Genomic DNA, 20,632 nt, shown 5'->3' with positions numbered 1-20,632 from the left:
GCACTACTGGGTATTTACCACAAAGATACAAATGTAGGGACCCGAAGGGGTACATGCACCCCAATGTTTATAGCAGCAATGTCCACAATAGCCAAACTGTGGAAAGAGCCAAGATGTCCATCGACAGATGAATGGATAGAGAAGAGGTGGTATATATACACCATGGAATATTATGCAGCCATCAAAAGGAATGAGATCTTGCCATCTGCAATGACGTGGATGGAACTGGAGGGTGTTATGCTGAGTGAAATAAGTCAATCAGAGAAAGACATGTATCATATGACCTCACTGATATGAGGAATTCTTAATCTCAGGAAACAAACAGTGTTGCTGGAGTGGTAGGGGGTGGGAGGGATGGGGTGGCTGGGTGATAGACATTGGGGAGGGTATGTGCTATGGTGAGCGCTGTGAATTGTGCAAGACTGTTGAATCACAGATCTGTACCTCTGAAACAAATAATGCAATATATGTTAAGAAAAAGAAGAAGATAGCAGGAGGGGAAGAATGAAGGGGAGTAAGTCGGAGGGGGAGACGAACCATGAGAGACGATGGACTCTGGAAAACAAACTGAGGGTTCTAGAGGGGAGGGGGGTGGGAGGATGGGTTAGCCTGGTGATGGGTATTAAAGAGGGCACGTTCTGCATGGAGCACTGGGTGTTATGCACAAACAATGAATCATGGAACACTACATTAAAAACTAATGATGTATGGTGATTAACATAACAATAAAAAATTATTAAAAAAAATAAAGATGTCACTCATTACATTATAGACCATACAGAAAACTCACTCATTGTTTATGGCACAAATGATATGGCTCTTGAATTAAATTTCTATTTGACCTCTGGAATACAATACAGTAGATACATTTTACTGGGACCATTATCCTCATGCATAGAAATGTTTTAATAACTTACACATATATGTTAACAGTCTTTGACCTATGAAATAAAAGTTTAGATCATTGAACACACTTTTTTTTTTTTTCAGATGAGGGCATTGAATAGAGACCCATCTTAAACAGCAAGATCTCACAATTTAATTTGTGTGCCAGAGCTGGGATTGAAACCTCGTTCTCTTTATTCCTGTAGCACAGGGTTTCCAATCCTGTGATTGGGATTACCACACAGAATCATTGGCAATGGCCGCAATACCGTATTTGTGGTTAAATTTCCATTTATTTTTGTAGGATGGGGGACAATCCTAGAAAACAAAAACCACATGCAAACACAAACAAATACATCATTCCCTGGCTATGGGAATCCACCGCTATAGGCTATGTCTATTACATGCGTCAGGGCCCCTAAATTCAGCTGGTGTAAGACAACTCTATCACCAGTTAATGCTTCTACCTGTCACAAGACAGAATAGAACAAAGCCATTTTGCTGCGTATCAAAGTTTAGTGTGCTGAATTCTGTGCGGAGAGACAGGATTGACCCTGAAGCAGAATAAACCTCTTGTCTATCTGCAAGATTAACACTCAGGACAAAATCAGCATAAGGCCTGAAACAAACTTGAACCTACAACCTAAGAAAAGAATGCTAGACCTTTATTAGAACTGGATTCTCTAGGTACTAAATAAATTAATCTTGTAAAATTGACTTGATAAAATTCAAGTATCCTAAGAGGCTTATGGTTATTTCTGAGATTGGAACTAAGTTAAACTAAGAGGACAGCTAGGTAAATGAAGAATAGAATCACCTAATGAATTTTGTCCCATTTTAGTAGAAATAGTCATGATAAACCCTACATTTTTTTCTTAAATTTATAAATAATAAAGATGTTAAAGCTGCCCAGAGCTAGGGTGTATACTTTCGTTTTCTCTTACAGCTTCCCAAGAACTGATTTTAGTTAAATTTTCAATTTTTTAATATCAAATACCTACATTTTTTTTTACATTTGAACCTCAGAGAAATCACTGTGAAGGAGGAAGAATAAATTTAATATATTTGCATAATGCAATTTAGAGAAATCTTTAAAGCTACTTAAATCACTTTTTTTTTCTTCAGTTGCTATGTCCAAAGGACAGACATGTGAAACACATAAGGTCCTAGATAGTGGAAAAGTCTATTTACAGCTGTCTCAGTTTCAGGTTTTAGATTTTAATCCAGGGCCAGTTTCAGTCTTATTTTAATTGAAGGCTTTCATCTGATCTATGAAGCAATAAGATTCCAGCAGATAGAATTCATTGAAGGAAATAGCAAATAAATCCTATCATTGCAGAAAGCTAACATCTCTGAGCTATTAAGAGAAATCATTCATAGGATCATGTCATCTGCTCAAAAACTGTTGAAGTTGTTGTCATTCAACATAATTTTATTTATTTAATTTTATTTTTAAGATTTTATGTATTTATTTGAGAGAGAGAGAATGAGAGCCAGAGAGCACGAGAGGGAAGAGCATCAGAGGGAGAAGCAGACTCCCTGCTGAGCAGGGAGCCCTATGTGGGACTCGATCCCGGGACTCCAGGATCATGACCTGAGCCGAAGGCAGTTGCTTAACCAACTGAGCCACCCAGGCGCCCTCAATCAACATAATTTTAAACCATCTAAGATTATTGGAAAAACATATTTGAATAAGTATTTAATTGTTCCTGTCTCTTCAGTAGTAATTGGTTACATGAGTGAGAATAGAACCAGCCCTGTCTTGGAGACGTGAAACAAATTTGCCACCCAAGTCCTTCATGAGAAGGAAAAACACTTCAGGCCCAGGTGCCTGGCCTGGGTGTGATTAGAGTAAAAGGTCTTTAAATGTGTGTGTGTGTGTTTTCTATAACCTTCCCTAAGTGATTATCTGACAGTGTCAACTGAGTCTCTGAGATCCACATTGCTTTGAGATGATTCCTACAGATTTCATGTAAGACTCAATTTTAGTATTTTTGCTAAAATTCATAGGACATATCTATAGGGGCTTTTCCTAAAAACATGTAAATACACATATACATATTTATAAAGAAAATAGCAGAATCAGAATCATAAGGGAAGCACAACACTTGGGAAAGGATCTGCTAATAGAATACGGTGTCTTTCTAATGAGCAAATATTGTGTTCAAAATGTCATGAAAAGATAAACTCGCCTTCTTGTTCCACTTTTGTTTTTGCTATGTGGAGAAATTGTGCATTTTCTTAATATAATGGAATTGTACCTGCTGCAAACTAGCATTCTTGCTATGCTGTGTCTCAACATAGGCTTTTACCTGACAATTCTCTGGGTCCCTCTTTCTGGAGATCCTACTAAATTAAAACTGTGACAGTGTTATTTTTCCCCCATTTGCTAGCCTCCCTGTCCTTGGGATGGGGTGAGACAAGAAATGTAGGAAAGATGACTTTTGTTACTTAAAGGGGAAAAAACTACTTTTAATGTTTCTCTAGGTTCTTAAAGTTCCTACTAAACTTTGAGTTATTCAGCATCTCATTTTTCCAGATGGGTAAAATGTTTCCCAGATCTATCTGAACCATTGCAACACTTAGGTAGCCCCTCCATTTAGGTGTGTTGATATAGCCACTGTTACCATTATTGCTTAAGCTCCCATTTCCTGAGAATCAACAACATGTTTAGCACTGTGCCAGAAAATTTAGGTGTACCTCATATGATTGAGGTAAGTAGGTGCCTATGTTCTCTAGAGTAGTCTACCATTTACAGTAATAGCTCAGTGTCTTTGAGAAATTACTTTCTGGGATTATTATTAGTAGTATTTTTCATGTATAAAATTCTTCTAGTATCATCAACCTTATAGGTGTGTGTGTTTTGTATTGGAAGTGCATAGCCCATTACCTGAAACATGGTAAGCTCTTAGTTAAGGGTTTCCTGTGATAATCATTGCTGTTCATTTCCCATTTTATAGGAAGAAAGGAGCAATGCAGGTAAATCATTTAATAAGAGCCATAGTCAAAAATCAAATCCAGAGGAAATTGTGGTAAGATGGTAGAGTAGGAAGCACCCATTCAGAACTGTTACCCTGGCAGAATCTGTCCCATGTGACAATTTTCTAGTCTATTAAAGGCCTTCAACTTCCAAGGGAAAGGTTGGATAGTTAATCATAACTAATTTCACTCAAAGCCAACTTTTAACGAGGCAGCAGCTATTCATCACCCAGGCCATAGCCCTAGGGTTGGCAGCTGTGAATGTACTTTTGGGACAACTTGAGCATAGCTTTCAGGAGCCAGGGTGGTCAATAAAGATTTTGTTCTACAAATATCAAGGATCCATGTTCTGATGGCTAATTGCTACTTCTGCTAAATGCTGCTTCTGATCAGGAGATAGAGACAAAGAGGCAGGCAGCCATTCTTGTTGCACTTCTGTGTGTTAGATTAAAATGTCCAGTTTTCAACAACAAAAACACTACACAAAAAACACAGTATTGCCAATTATAAGGAGGGGGAGGAATGACCAACTATCCCAGAGAAATACTTGATGGCAGATCTACTAAACAAGGACTTTAAAAGTTTCCTTAAATAAATACTCAAAGAACAAATGATAAACATGGAGAAAGTAAAATTATGAATAAGATAGAAATATTAAATATAAAATCTACAGGAAATGATGGAACTGAAAAGTACAGTAAGTGAAATGAGAAATTCACTAGAGGGATTCAAAGGCAGATTTAAGCAGAAGAGTTGGTGAACTTTATAATTTCAGTTGTCTTATCTTCAAGTTTGAGGAACAAATCTCTATTTGAGATAGATGAAAAGGTTGAAGACCAGGAGAACCTACAGGACCCATGGAACACCATAAAGTAGACACATGTACTGTAGATGTTCTTGAAGAAAGGAAGGGGCAGAGGGAATATTTGAAGCAATAATGGCTGATAATTTCATGAATTTGGGAGATGTGAATATAAATATCCAAGAAGTTCAACTAACTACACGTAGGATAAACTAAAGGACAGCCACATTGGATTCTATAAAATTAAACTGAAAGACAAGGATAATTTTGCAAGCAGCAAGTAAAGTGAGACTCATCACACAAAAGGGATCCTCAGTAAGAATATCAGCAGATTACTTGTTAGAAACCTTGGAGGCCAGAAGGCAGTGGACTTAAATACTTAATGTACTAAAAGAAATATAATAAATTATCCTATATTTGGTAAAACTTCTTTAAAAGTGAGGTAGGAATTAGGACATTCCCACATAAACAGAAGATGAGCGTTGGTTACTGCTAGATTTGCATAGTGAGAAATGCCCGACAGTCCTGAAGGTTGGAGTGAAGACGCCAGTCACAGCACATGGGTTCGAGTAAGGGGATACATGGGCTGCTATAAAAGCTAGTATCATAACTCTGGTTGGTGAACCTAAATTTTGTTTTCAAAACTGATGCATTCCAAAATTTTTTGATGTTCAATGTATAAAAATATATTTTGATAAATTTAAGGGATTGGGATAAATTTGTAAAGGAGCAGCACTTTGTATGTTATTGAAGTTAAAATACTATAAATTTCAAATTACAGCATTATACTTTCAGGATATGTAATGTAATCCCAATGGTAAACACAAAGAAAAGAGCTATAGAAGGTACACACACAAAATTAAAACACTTCACTACAAAAAATCAAACACAAACCACCATCTTACAGGGAATAAGAAAAAGTTACAAAGATTTTAAAAAAGTGGCAAAAGTTTCTTAACAGTAAATAATTACATGTAAATGGATTATCCTTTCTGATCAAGAACAGATTGGTAGGATGAATTAAAAAAAATTCAACTATATGCTATATTGAGTCACTTTAGATCCAAAGACACAAATAGGTTGAAAGTAAAAGTAGGGGAATATCTAATTTAATCATTTTAATGCCGATGGACATGTGGATAGTTGTTTCTCAGTTTTTTGTATCTGTGTGTGCATGCTGTAACAAATGTTGCTATATTTCAATGTTTGCTTTTTCCTTAACATTTTTGATGTGCTTATGTCTAAGTGTGAACTTGCTAGGCCTTCATATATGCTGTTGATAAGCTTCATTAGATAATCTTGAGTTGTGTGCCAAGGTGTCTGTGCCAATTTAACTCACCAGCAGTGTATATTTAGTACGCAAGTTTATTCACATTCTTAGTGGTATTTCATAGTCAAAAGTTATCCTTTCATTTAAGCCTTTCATGTTTAATTTACACTTCTATGATATCTACAGTTAAGGATCTCTTCATTAATTTAATGGGTATTTTGGTATCCTTTTTCATAAAGAGCTAAATCTGTATACTTTCTACTGGGTTTTATGACTTACTGATTTATAGATGCCCCTCATATATTCTAAATACAACACCTTTGTCAGATATATCTAAAAAATTAGTAGTCTTTTACTCCTAATAATATGTTGTGAAGAATGCAAGTTTTTGTTTTGCTAAATTTGGATTTACCAATTTTCCTTTAGTTTTTGTGTCCTATTGGAAAGATTTACTCACTCTATAATCAAAATGATGTCTTTTAGTTTTCTTTAAAAAATATTTTTTACTACTTTCCATTCTTATTTAGATCTGACATCTGTTTGAAACTTTAAGTGAGATAAGGATCTAGATATAATTCTTAAAAACCTAATGTGTCTAACTGAGAAGACCATCTTCTCCCCACTATACTACAGTATCATTTTGGCGATACCAGATAAATTTATAGTCCTTCCTAGATTCTGTATATTTCGTTGTGTATCTGTCATTTACTAGGATCATGACATACTACCATAGCTTTGAACTAAGTTTTTGGTACTCTATATTTGCTTTCTTCAACATTTCCGTTGGTAATCTTGGGTCTTTGAATTTCCATTTGAACTTTGGAATTAACTTGACAATTTCTACAATAACTAACATGCACATGTAAATTGCTGAAATTTTAACAGGGGTGAACTGAATATAAAGGTTGACTTGAGGATAACTTTTATCTGTATGTAACTGTTACATACATATATTGTATATATAAATAAAATTGATTGTAGACTATTGAATGAACCATGTATTCTGTAACTTTATGACATACACCAATTAATATTAAGGCTTTACCTGAACATTAGTTTGGTTTTCTTAGATAAGTAGACTTGTCTTCTAGACATAATAGTGCAGTTTTTTTCAACTTCATAGGATATTAGTGTTTGTTTTACTTGCTAATACTCAGTATAATATTAAACAAAAGTTGTAATAATAGACTTTGTGTTGCCTACTCTCAAGAGGGGAACCTTTTGATATTTCAGTATTGGGAATAATGAAGGATAATGTACAAAGTGGCAGCAACAAAGTCTAGTTGTAAGTGTGGGGGTAGAAACCTATGTTTTTCCTAACATTCAACTTTTTTTCTTACTCGTATCTCTCTCTCCCTTTTTGTTTTTTGTTTTTTTATTTTTTTATGAAACACTCTGGGCCTGTGCCATGAGTACTCATGCTATTGGTAGACCTGTGACTCTTTTTCCCTGAAATGAAGTCACCTATCCAGGTAATATGGAGAGATAATACGAAAACGGTATTCACTTCCAGATGATGTGTAATCATGGCAAAGAAGTCATGGCTGAGTTCAAATTCTTTTCCTACACAAATTGATGCCCAAGAAAATATATATTTCTTTTATGTCTTTCATTGGCCATCCCTGAGTCCACAGGAATAAGCCACTTCACCTCAAACACTTCCTCACCCTGTTCTATGCCCACTGCTTTGGATCTCCTAGGTCCTCTTTTTCTCCACTTGGTGTGAAATTTGTGTAAATTTCCCAGGTCAGTGGCTTTCAGGACTTTTGGGGGGGGTCTTTCAAGTAGGTATGAAACCTCTATTTCTCTGGATTCTTTGGCATGTGAAGGAATTCATGTCTTCAAGTCCCATATCTTTACCTCTCAACCCTTGAACAGATTCTGTCCTAGAATGCTCTGCTCTACTATAAAAATTCTCCGGGTTCAGTTTTTGTCTCATTCAGGCCAACAATTGGTCCCATGAATAAAATTCAAGTAAAATATAAAAGCTAAGAAACATGTGCATAACTCACATTCTGAGTAGAGGAAGATTACCAAGTGATCTTTAAAATTCTATTTTCTCACAGTTTGCCATTGTTCAACTGAGAAGGCAAAGCTGCAGGGTCTCTTAATATTGTGGTAATTAATACTCAATGTGTGATGTCTTACTTTATTCAATTTATACTTAGTAAGCCCTGCCAAAATGCAATAAAGAGAAAATTTAAAAAGGCAAGAAGGCATAAATTATTAAGCTTTCTTCCCCCTGAAGCATGATTTTAAATAATACCCAGTGCAATGTCATCTAGGGCATTTGGAGATTGCACAGTTGAATATTTTGGCTGAGGTTCATTGCACAGGCAGGAGTAATGCAAGTTAGATATATCTTTCTTTGAATATGACTATATGGGTGCACAAGGAAGGATGTCAGATGCCTTTCATCGGTCCCAAGAGTTCGGTTGGTGAGAAATGTCTGAAGATCAGTGATGGTAGGGACTAGGGGTCATACTTGCCCTCAATCTCAAGCAGGCTGCCAAAGTGGATTTCTTGAAAGTAGCATCTAGGGAAGAGAACTAGTAGCTTAAGGCCTTCAATTCCCTCAAGCTCCATGATTAAGAAGGAAATTAATCTGTCCTGGAGGCCATCTGTACTTGTCTGGATTTCCTTATCAATACTCTGGCTTCTATTTGGATGGTGTCTATATATATTTTTCTGGGAATACTACTACTTTTCCTGTGGAGAGGGGAAGCAACACAGGGTAGAAGGCACTGGCATGAAAAACAGGTGAGGGAGAAAGAATGAGCAGAGAACAAGGAGAGTATATCTATCACCAAGATTCCTAAAAATAAGGAGAAGAGATATAGACAGTGGTAGAGGTAAAGAGATGCTATTCTCTGCAGAGTTCATATGGTAAGAAAAGGAAAAGGGAAACTGGCATTTTCCCCCATACTAAGAAATGGGAGAGCACACAGAACAGGGAAAAATTGACTTTTTATCCAAGTTTAGATTCTAATGATAAAAACTAGATTTGGGCTTCCACACATCATCTTTGTGTGTCTGATTTGAACTGGCACAGAGCAACTGACATGGTAAGGGAAATGAATGGGATTAGCCTAGTGATTATTTCAGAAAATGGGCAGGCTTCTCAACTATGTAAGAAAGAGAACTTCTTGGGGGGTGCCTGGGTGGCTCAGTCATTAAGTGTCTGCCTTCGGCTCAGGTCATGATCTCAGGGTCCTGGGATCAAGCCCTGCATTGGGCTCCCTGCTCAGTGGGAAGTCTGCTTCTCCCTCTCCCACTCCTCCTGCTTGTGTTCCTTCTCTCACTGTCTCTCTCTCTCTCTCTCTCTCTCTCTCTCTCTCTCTCTCTGTCAAATAAATAAATAAATAAATCTAAAAAAAAAAAAAGAAAACTTCTTGGTCATTACCTTAGTCTTCCACAATTCCTTGCACTCCCATACTTACCATCGCAGGTAAGATATTTGATACACCATTTTGATCAATCAAATCATTGTGCATTAATTTCTTTTTTATTCATTTTCCCCCTGCTATATATGTAGACCTGAAATAATTCTAAAAAGGAAAACAAAGTTTTAGACTTAAAAATTTATGCGATTTGTGTAAGTAAAATAAGCAGCGCATAAAAACTGTGATCCTGGTACATCCTTATTCAGATTAATTGGAGAAGGGTTTAGTAAGGAATTGGGCCTTGAGAAATGTGAAGAACTTGGATATATGAAGAGAAGTGGAGGAGGAATATGAGCCTGAGTAAAGTTCTGGTGTTTAGGAGGAAATACTCTATGTGTAGAACCCATTCTGGCTCAATCAGGATATTCATAAAAACATCTCCAGTTACCTGAGCCCTATACCACCTCTCACTTATACATGTTTTGACAACTCCTAAAGTTTTAGATTATTGATTTATATGCTATTAGCAAAATTATAGATAACTTGGGTTCATTAATTATGATTTTTAACTTTTTTTAATCCCTAGGTTGGTAATGTGATGGGAAGGATTAACTTTTAACTTCCTATGTATCACATAGCCATTTTCACTAAAGTTATCATGTTGTACATTACATTTCTAGTATTTATTAATCTTATAACTGGAAGTTTGTACCTGGTGACCATTTTACTCTAATTCTTCCTCCCCATCTGCTTCTGGTGATTACAGCTCTGATCTTTTTTCTAGAAGTTGTTTAGATTCCATATATAAAGACAAATATTATATGATTTCATTTACAAGTCTGATACATTTCACATGAAATAATGCCTGCACAGCCTATTCATGCCCTTGCACATGGTAGGATATACTAATTTTCTTGGCTACATAATACTCTAGTGTGTATCTGTGTGTGTGTGCACATGCCACTACTTTTTAATTTATCCATCAGTGGACACTTGGGTTGTTTCCGTGTCTTGGCTATTGTAGATAATGGTGCTATGAACATGGGGGTACAGATATATTTTTGACTTAGTGTTTTCAGTTCTTATGGATATATTCCCATAATTAGAACTACTGAATTATATGGTATTTTTATTTTTGAGCATTCTCCAAACTGTTCTTCAGAGTGTTTACCAATTTACACAGTACACATTTTACAACAGTGCACAAGGATTCCCTTTTATTCACATTTATGCTAGAAGTTTTCTCTTTTTGATTATGGACATTCTCACAGGCATGAGGTGATATCTTATTGTGGTTTTAATTTGTATTTCCATCATGACTAGTGATATTACACATCTTTTCATGTATCTGTGGGCCTTTCATATGTTTTTTTGAGAGAGAAGTCTATTCAGATCCTTTGACCATTTTTTAATTGCATTGTGTCTTTTTGCTATTAAGTTGCAGGAATTTCTTATTTTTGATAATCCTTTATCATATATATGCAACTGTTTTCCATTCCATAGGTTTTCTTACTTTGTTTTTTTTGCTACACAAATGCTTTTTTAGTTTGATGTAGCCATACTTGTTTGTTTTTGATTTTGTTGTTTGTGTTTTAAATGTAATAACCAAAAAATTGTTACCAAGACTCACATCTAGAAGCTTTATCCCTTTGTTCTAGGAGTTTAATGGTTTCAGGTTTTACATTTAAATACTTAATTATTTTGAGTTAATTTTTGTAAGTAGTATAACATAGGGGTCCAGAATTCATTCATTATTTTACATGTGACTATCCAATTTTCCCAGCACCATTTATGAAAAGACTCACTCCTTTGAGTATTCTTGCCTCCCTTGTCAAATATTAGTTACCTGAACATACTTGGATCTATTTCTGGGCCCCAGAGCCAGTTTCGTTGGTCTATGCATTTTTATCACTATCCTACTATTTTGATTACTATAGCTTCATAATATGGCTTAAAATCTGAAGTGTGATGCCTCCTGCTTTGTTCTTTCTCAGAATTTCTTTGGCCTTTTTTGGGGCCTTTTTTGGTTACATGTAAATATTAGAAGGTTTTTTTTTTCCCTTGGTTAAAAACAAACAAACAGACAAAAAACAAAACAAACAAAACCTTAATAGGAATTGCATTGAATCTGTAGACAGCATTTTGTAGTACTGACATTTTAACAATATTTCTTCCAATCCATAAACACAAGATACCTTTTAATTTATTTCTTCTTGAATTTGTTTCATCGGTGTCTTGAACTTTTTGGAATGGAGATCTTTTACTTCCATTACCTCCTAAGCATTTCGTTGTTTCTTGATGCTATTGTAAATGGGATTAATTTATTTTTCAGAAAATTCACTGTTAGTGATAGAAACGCTAATCTTTATAAACTTTGTATACTGCAACTTTACCAAATTCATTGATTAGATCTAATAGTCTTTATGGTTTTCTATATATGATCATGTCATCTGCAAATAGAAACAATTCTACTTCTTCCTTTCCAATTCTGATGCCTTGTCTTTTTTCTTGCCTGACTTGTCTATCTAAGACTTCCACTACTATATTGTATAGAAGTGAGGAGAATGGGCACCCTTTCCTTGTTACTGATCCTAGAAGAAAAGCTTTCAACTTTTCACAGTTGAGTAGGATCTAACCTGTGGGATTGTGATATATGGTCTTCATTATGTTGAGATATTTCTCTTTTGTCTAAGAGTTATTAATCATAAATGGATGCTGAATTTTATCAAATGCTGCTGCTTCATGTATTGAGATGATAGTATGATTCTTTCTATTAATGTGATGTGTCATATTGATTTGTACATGTTGAACCATCCTTGCATCCCAGCTTGATCATGGCAAATGATCCTTTTAATGTGCTGCTGAATTCAGTTTGCTAATACTGAGAATTTTGCATTATATTTATCAAGGATATTGGGCGATCATTTTCTATTCTAGCAGTGTCCCTTTCTGATTTTAGTATCAGGATAATTGTTGACCTCATAAAATGAGTTTGGGAGTGTTCCGACCTCTTAGATATTTTGGAAGAGTTTGAGAGGAATTGGTGTTAAGTCTCTTTGGTAAAAGATCAGTAAAATCATCTCAGTCACGGTTTTGCTTCATTGGGAGATTTTAAATTATTGATTCAATCTACTTACTACTAACTGATCTATTCATATGATCTATTTCTTCCTGATTCAGTCTTGGTAGATTGAATGTTTCTAAGAATTTTTCTTTAAATCTAGATTCTTCAGTTTGGTGGTATATAGTTATTCATTATAGCCTCTTATGATCAGTTGTATTTCTGTGGTATTTGTAGTTATGTCTCCTTTTTCATGTGTAGCTTTGTTGATTTGGGTTTCCTTTTTTCCCTTGGTTAGTTTAGCTAATGGTTTGTCAACTTTGTTAAAATTTTCACAGAACCAAATATCAGTTATTTTTTTTCTATTTTTCTGTTCTATTTCACTTCTGTTCTAATCTACGTTATTTTTTCTGCTAAATTTGGGCTAAGATTATCTAGTTTAAGGTATTAAGATGTTTATTTAGGGTATTTCTTTTTAATGTGCACAATTATTTCTATAAACTTCCCTGTTAGAACTGCTTTTGCTGCATCTCAAAAGCTGGTATATCATGTTTCAATTTTCATTTAAGAATCCTTATTTCTTTTAATGTATTCTTTCATCCATTGGTTGTTCAGGAGATCATTATTTTCCATGTGTTTATGAATTTTCTAGTTTTCTTCTAGTTGATTTCTAACTTCATGCCATTGTGGTCAGAGAATATACTTGATAGGATTTCATTCTTGAATTTCCTAAAACTTGTTTTGAGGCCTAACATGGTTTATCCTAGAATGTATTCTATGTGCACTTGAAAAAAATGTGTAATCTGCTGTCATTGGGTAGAATGTTCTGTACATGTTAGGTCCATTTATTCTACAGTGTTGTTCAGATATGTTTCCAGTTGATTAACTCTCTGAATGATGGGTTCGTTAATGTAAGTGGGGTACTAAAATCCTCAACTGTTATTGTTATTATATTGTTCATTTTTCCTTTTAGCTCTACTTTTCACTTTGCATATTTAGATGCTCTAATGTTGGGTATATAGTTACAATTGTTATATCTTCTTGATGGTTTGATTCCCTTACCATTATGAATGGCCTTTTTGCTGCTTTTTACCATTTTTAATTCAGTCTATTTTATCTTTTATAACGCTCCCTTTTGTTTTGTTTTCCATTTTCTTGAAGTGACTTTTTTCCATCCCTCTTCAGTATTAGTCAGTGTAGGAATCTGTTTTTGTTGTTGTTTATTTTATTTTTTATTTTGTTATGTTAGTCACCATACAGTACATCATTAGTTCTTTTTTTTTTTAAAGATTTTATTTATTTATTTGACAGAGAGAGACACAGCCAGAGAGGGAACACAAGCAGGGGGAGTGGGAGAGGGAGAAGCAGGCTTCCTGCAGAGCAGGGAGCCCGATGTGGGACTCAATCCCAGGACCCTGGGATCATGACCTGAGCCGAAGGTAGACACTTAACGACTGAGCCACCCAGGCGCCCACATCATTAGTTCTTGATGTAGTGTCCCATGATCCTTCGTCTGCGTATAACACCCAGTGCTCCATGCAATACCTGCCCTCCTTAATACTCAGCCCCCCACCTGCTCCCCTCTAAAACCCTCAGTTTCTTTCTCGGAGCCCATAGTCTCTCATGGTTCGTCTCCCCCTCTGATTCCCTCATTTTCCCCTTCCTTCTCCTGGTGTCCTCCATGCTCTTCCTTATGTTCCACAAATAAGTGAAACCATATGATAGTTGACTTTCTCTGCTTGACTTATTTCGCTGAGCATAATCTCCTCCAGTCCCATCCATGTTGATGTAAAATTTGCACTACATCTCTATCTTTGGGGTAAATACCCAGTAGTGCAATTGCTAGGTCATAGGGTAGTTCTATTTTTAACTTTTTGAGGAACCTCCAAACTGTTTTCCAAAGCTGCTGTACCAACTTGCATTCCCACCAACAGTGTAAGAGGGTTCCCCTTTCTCAACAACCTCTCCAACATTTGTTGTTTAAAATCCACTCATCTATTTTATACTGTTTGGAGAATTTAACTGGACTACATTTAAAGTAATTGTTGATAGGTAAGGACTTAATATTGCCAATTTGTTAATTGTTCCTGGTTGTTATGTAGATCTATTGTTCTTTGTATCTTATTCTTTTGCATTTTTTTATTCCCCCATATTTTGATGTTTTGGGTATTAGTAGGACCTCTTTATCAAGTTCTTTTATATAATTACTACAGGCTTTTCCCTTGTTACCATGAAGTTTATATAAAATATTTTTAAATCATGATACCCTATTTTAAGCTGATACCAACTTCAATAGAATTCCTAAACTTTACACTTTTATTTCCCCTCCTCCTTAGAATTTAGATTATTACTCTTATAGTTCATGTTTTTTTATATTGTATAATAAATTTTGTGGCTATGGTATTTTTTACTACATTTTTTAAAAACCTTTATTTTATTTTGTTTTAATTTTATTTTATTATGTTATATTAGTCACCATACATTACATCATTAGTTTTTGATGTAGTGTTCCATGATTCATTGTTTGTGTATAACACCCAGTTCTCATTCAATACATGCCCTCTTTAATACCCATAACCAGGCTAACCCACTTCCTACACCCTCCCCTCTAGAACCCTCAGTTTGTTTCTCAGAGTCCATAGTCTCTCATGGTTTGTGTCACCCCCCCGACTCCCCCCTTCATCTTTCCCTTCCTACTATCTTCTTTTCTTTAACATATAATGTATTATTTGTTTCAGAGGTACAGGTCTGTAATTCAACAGTCCTACACAATTCACAGTGCTCACCATAGTTTAAAAACCTTTAAACTAGAGTTTTAAGTGAACTATGCACCACTATTACCAAATTACAGAATCTAACTTTGACTATATATGTATCATTACCAAGGCATTTTACACTACTTCTTTGTGTTTTCGTGATAATTAGCATTCTTATATTTCTACTCAAAGAACTACTTTTGACATTTCTTGTAAGGCAGGTCTAGTGATAACACATTCCCTCAGCTTTTTCTTAAGATTTTATCCCTCCATTTCTGAAGGATGGCTTCACAGTTACAGGATTCTTATCCATTCTTTTTTCCCCCCCAATATTTTGGATATTTCTTCACATTCTTTCCTGGCCTGAATTGTGTCTGTTGAGAAAACTACCGCTAGTTTTATGACTGTTCTTTGTATATAACTTTTGTCTTTTGCAGTTTTTAGGATTCTTTGTCTTTGACTTTTGATAATTATAATGTGTCTTAGTAGTGCAGCCCTATTCAGATTCAACCTACTTGGGGTCTTTTAGTCTTCATGGATTGGGAGGTCCATTTCTCTTCCCTGGTTGAGGACGTTTTCAGCTGTCCTGTAAATATACTTCCTGTCCCTTTCTCTTTCTGGAATTGTCACCCTGTGAATGTTTGTTTTCATTGTGTCCTATAAGGCTAGTTGGCTTTCTTCAGTTTTTGATATTCTTTTCTCTTTTTGTTCCTCTGACTGGATGAGTTCTGATATCCTCTCCTCCAGGGTACTGATTCTCTTTTTTGCATGGTCAAGACTGCTTTTGAAACTATTGAATTCTTCAATCACTTTTTTCAGCTCTAGAATATTTTATTTTATTTTTTGATGGTTTCTATTTCTTTGTCTAACTTGTTTGTTCATGCATTATTTTCCTAATTGAGTATAGTTGTCTGTGTTCTTAGTTCATTAAGAGGATTCTTTAAGAGAAGTATTCTGAATTCTTTGACAGTTCATAGATTTCCATTTCTTCAGGATCTTTATTAGTTTCATATATTGTCACATTTTTTAATCTTTGATTCCTTATGTCATATCTATGCATTTGAGTAACTGGGTTCCTTTTCCAGACTTCATAGGTTTGCTTTGAAGAGCTAGACTTTCCCCAGTCTGCTCAGTTTGGATTTTTGGTTGTGTCTGCTGATAATGTCCTTGGGCAGGTGGGGTCTGCTATTGTCTAATTTGGGGTGAGGCAACTGTTTGAGTTCTGAGGTCAGGCATGGGGGTGGTGCTGGTTTGGTTCCCCACCTAAGTTGGGCTCCACCATTACCTGGATTCTCTGGCCAGGCTTACTAAATAGTGAGGACTTGGTATCTTATTCAGTAATCTATGGGGTTATGAATTAGTTTCCCTGAACTGGCATGGGGTCAGAACAGGACCCAGGGCTTATACAACTCATTGTTTAGGGACCCAAATTAGGCAAGAGTATAAACTGAATTTCCTGGTCAGTGAGTCCATCAATGTTGCTCTGCAGATGGAGAAAGCCATAGTCTATCCTTCAAGTGCCACTGCACATATGACTGCTGGATGGACTACATAGCTTCCCTTGTATTCTGGTTAGGTTCCCTGGTCAGGCAGGCTGGAGGCTATATGCAGCAATGATCAGGACTACCAATTAGTCTAGGTGCCTGTGGAAAATCGGGAGCAGCTACTCTAAAGGTGACTTAAGTTTTATTTGTTTTCTTAACTCAGGCTGACTTGAACCCTAAATTCCATGGTTGAGCAGGTTCATTGGTTTGCCTGCCTTTGTCTCCAATGCCATTGGCTTTTACATCTTCCAGGCATTCTATCCAGCCCTTCTGATCAGATTTTACCAGGTGATGCTCTCCATAGTAGGTGGGTTGTGACTCAGCAACTAGCCTGGGTGTGGACAAACTAGGATCTAGGGCCACTAAAAATCCTCATTTGATGATTGAAATCAGGCAGATTTGCAACCACTTGAGTTTCCCTGGTAAGAGTGCCTCACTGACTTGGTTCTGAAGTGAGTAAAGCCACTGGTTGGGATTACTACTTGGGCATTACACATAAATTTAATTCTACCAAGACCTGTGTGCCACTTGTTACAGGATTTCCTTCCCTTCTCCTTCACAGTCAGATTTCCAGTGGTTGAGTCCTACACATTCCCCTGCAGTCCCTTTGGGGTGAGATCAGAGTGAAGGCTTCCACAAAGTGACCCGCAATACTGGGGCTAGGAGGCTGTCCCTCTTGGTTATTTTCCCACTGGGGAAATGAGGCTCACAGCGACCTCTCCACATGGTTCTGCACCAGCTTGGGGGCAGGGGCAATGTGGTCATTTTGTAGATATTTCTCTTATCTATCTAAGGTAGTCTTTCTTGGATTCTGGTGCAGGAGGTGCATCAGCTTCACCCCCATCTTCTAGGATTTTTCTCAGTGTTGTTTTGACTAAATGTTCTTATGGGGTGGGGGCTAAGTTAATACTGACCTATGTCTCCATCCTATGTCACTCTCCTTGAATTAGTTCTTATTGTTAATGACACTCAGTGTCCCCACTACATCTTCAGGGTGCATATGTGGGAGGAGGATTAGAGGAACTTGAAACTACCAGTTTGTCATACTTTAAAATATGAATATTTGTCATAGAAAATATTTGTCCAAGAAAATATTTAAAATTTGGTGATTTGGCCAAGAAGATATTTAAAATTCTGGTGATTGTAGCATTCCTTATAATAGAAAAGAATAGGAAATAACAAAAATTACCCCAAATAAAAGAATAACTAAACGATGGTATGTCAGTATAATAGAATATTACACAACTGTCAAAGAGCATGAGGTTGAACTATATAACATAAAAATTACCATTACATAAAAGTGGAAATTTATGGAACAATATAAATAATCTGAAACCATTTACTAAATTCTTAAGTAACACTGTATACATGTGGCACCTGGGTGGCTCAGTTGGTTAAGCATCCAACTCTTGGTTTCATCTCAGGTCACAGTCTCATGGTCATGGAATAGAGCCCCATGTCTGGCTCAAAGCTTAGTGCAGAGTCTGCTTCAGATTCTTTCTCTCTCCCCCTTGGCCCCTCCCCACTCATGCCTTCTCTCTCTCTCTCTCTCAAATAGATCTTTAAAAAAAAAGTAATACTGTATACACAAATATATGCATCTATATGTATAGAAATGTACCTGGAAGGATGAGTATCAAAATGATGAATACCTCTGAGCAGGCTCCAGAATTGAGTGGATAAAAGCATAGGTAAAGGTGAATTAAGTCATTATGATATATAAAAATAATGCAAAGAAAATAATAATCCATATGTCAACTCTAAGGATTAGCCAATATAACATCTTGTATATTCTATTCTAATTCTTTGGTTAAAAGTTATAGGCTCATTATGAAGATTTCAAATAATGATGAAAAGTGTGAAAGTGAAATTTCAAATTAAAATAAACTAATCTCTATATTAGGTAAGCATGATTTCAGACAAATCTCTAAGTGTATAAGTATATGATACATATTCAAAAAGATCTGAGATAACATTTTATTTTTAAAAAAATGTATTAAAATGCATTAAATGCAAGTTCACTGAGACCATAAGGAAAACAAACTGGAGCAATTGCTGAATTTTAAATACATGTTTCCTTATCACAAGATGTGCCACTCTGTAATATATTCATTTAAGGTTAAGAAAAAGTTATTAAACAAAAGGATGAAACCATTATGTGTTTCTTTAACCTCATGTTTTAAGATAATTTTCATTGATTTCCTGCTATGAATGATAAAAAATAGCAGGTTTGTCATTAGCTCTTATAATCATTTCCTTCTACCTCCTGATTTTTGCTTATTATGCTAATATTTTTACACTAAGATTTTTAATATTTTGTTCTGTAACCATTAATTTGCAGTTTAATTTTGAATCTATATCTGAATGGGTTTACTTCTCACCATCAATTTCCTCCTTAAAATCAGTTTCTCAAAAAAAAAAAAAAAACCCAAAAGCCAAAAAACAGTCAGTTTCTCAATTCCTGAGTTCTTCATTTGGATTGACCGACTTTAGATGACAAATTTTGTAGGTTTTTTTTTCCCCAAAAAATGGGTTTATGGGCATTTTATTCTCTGAGGCCTTGTTTGGCATTGAATATTGATGTAGGGAAGTCTGAGATAAACCTTAACTAATGTATGTCTGTAGAAAACTTGCCTTTTCTGCCTGCATAGCAAACTTATGTTATTATTGCAGTTCAGTAGTTTAACTGAACTGAGTTAAAATTATACACTGTAACATCAAATTTTTATGATATATTAGGTCTCTTCAATATTCAGCCTTTAAAATTTTTAAATACTTTTTAAAATCTTCTTCAACTTTTTGATGTCTGACACCAAATTTTCTCATCTGAGATTATCTTTTTAAATTAACTTCTAATTTTATAATTTCTATATATTTTATTTCGACTTCTATGATAATTTTTTAGGAGTAAAGATATTATTCTATGTTTTCTAATTCACTGATCAATTCTACCTTGGGACTGAACTTGTGACCTTGAGTTTGTACAGTTTCCCTTTATCTACTTGTGTTGTCTTTTCCTTTGGCCTTTTTAAAGTCCTGTTTCATTAAACTGAAGGTCTTTGTTGGTCAATCTATAGTGGGAGGTGTTGAGAGCTTATGAAAAAAAAAATCTCCTCCTGAAACAAAACTTCTCCACAGTGGTACAAGAGGCAATAACAGCAACAACAATAAAACAAAACACAATTTTATTACTGAATATGCATTAAACCAGAATGTGATAAGCTTCACGGGCAATACACTAAGATGTTGCAAAAACAGAACAAATCTTACCTTTGCAGTTAGCCAAGCGGATACAATCTATCACATACATCATCTCAAGATAATAAATAGCTATTCCTCAAGAGGCCTCATTTGTCACACATAGTTTACCTGGTAATTGAGATGGCCATCTGTTTGCTAATTGGTTTTATCCAAAGGATAAATAAACCTGCCCTATATTTACGATAGGAGGTAGATCTGCAACTTAAGATGAGGCATCTGTTGAATTTAGGCTCCTACCCTCCTACAGAAATTGGTGCTATCTTCTTCAATGGTTACATTTCAGAGAGACGGTTCCAGATCCCCAAGAAAGATATTCCCTGCTCCTAAACCTGGACAAGGGGCTTTTTTTTTTTTTTAAAGACTGATTCACTATGATTTTTAAGAACACCTACAAACATTTCAAAGAGAGAAAGAACTTACATGTTTTCTAAAGTAAACGCTCTAAGAAAAGGAGAGAGGAAATTTCCTGCCTTGTTTTCAGGAGACCATTAAATCTCTTTTCTAATGTGTATTTGCTCTTACATAAGCACTTGTGAGAAATACCGTTGTTTGTTGAATTATATTTTCTTCAAAGTCTGATCCTTCATTTTCTCATGGTTTTCTACTTATCCACTTAGTTTTGTTTTTTGTTTTGTCTGTGATTGGGTGGGGCAATTCTTGCTCATTTTTTTTTATAGTCCTGGAATCTTGA

Source organism: Eumetopias jubatus, unplaced genomic scaffold (assembly GCF_037043125.1).
Source record: "Eumetopias jubatus isolate StellerSeaLion01/CBP00866 unplaced genomic scaffold, mEumJub1_p1.0 scaffold_17, whole genome shotgun sequence".
Lineage (NCBI taxonomy): Eukaryota > Metazoa > Chordata > Mammalia > Carnivora > Otariidae > Eumetopias > Eumetopias jubatus.
Note: the sequence above shows the minus strand (reverse complement) of the source record.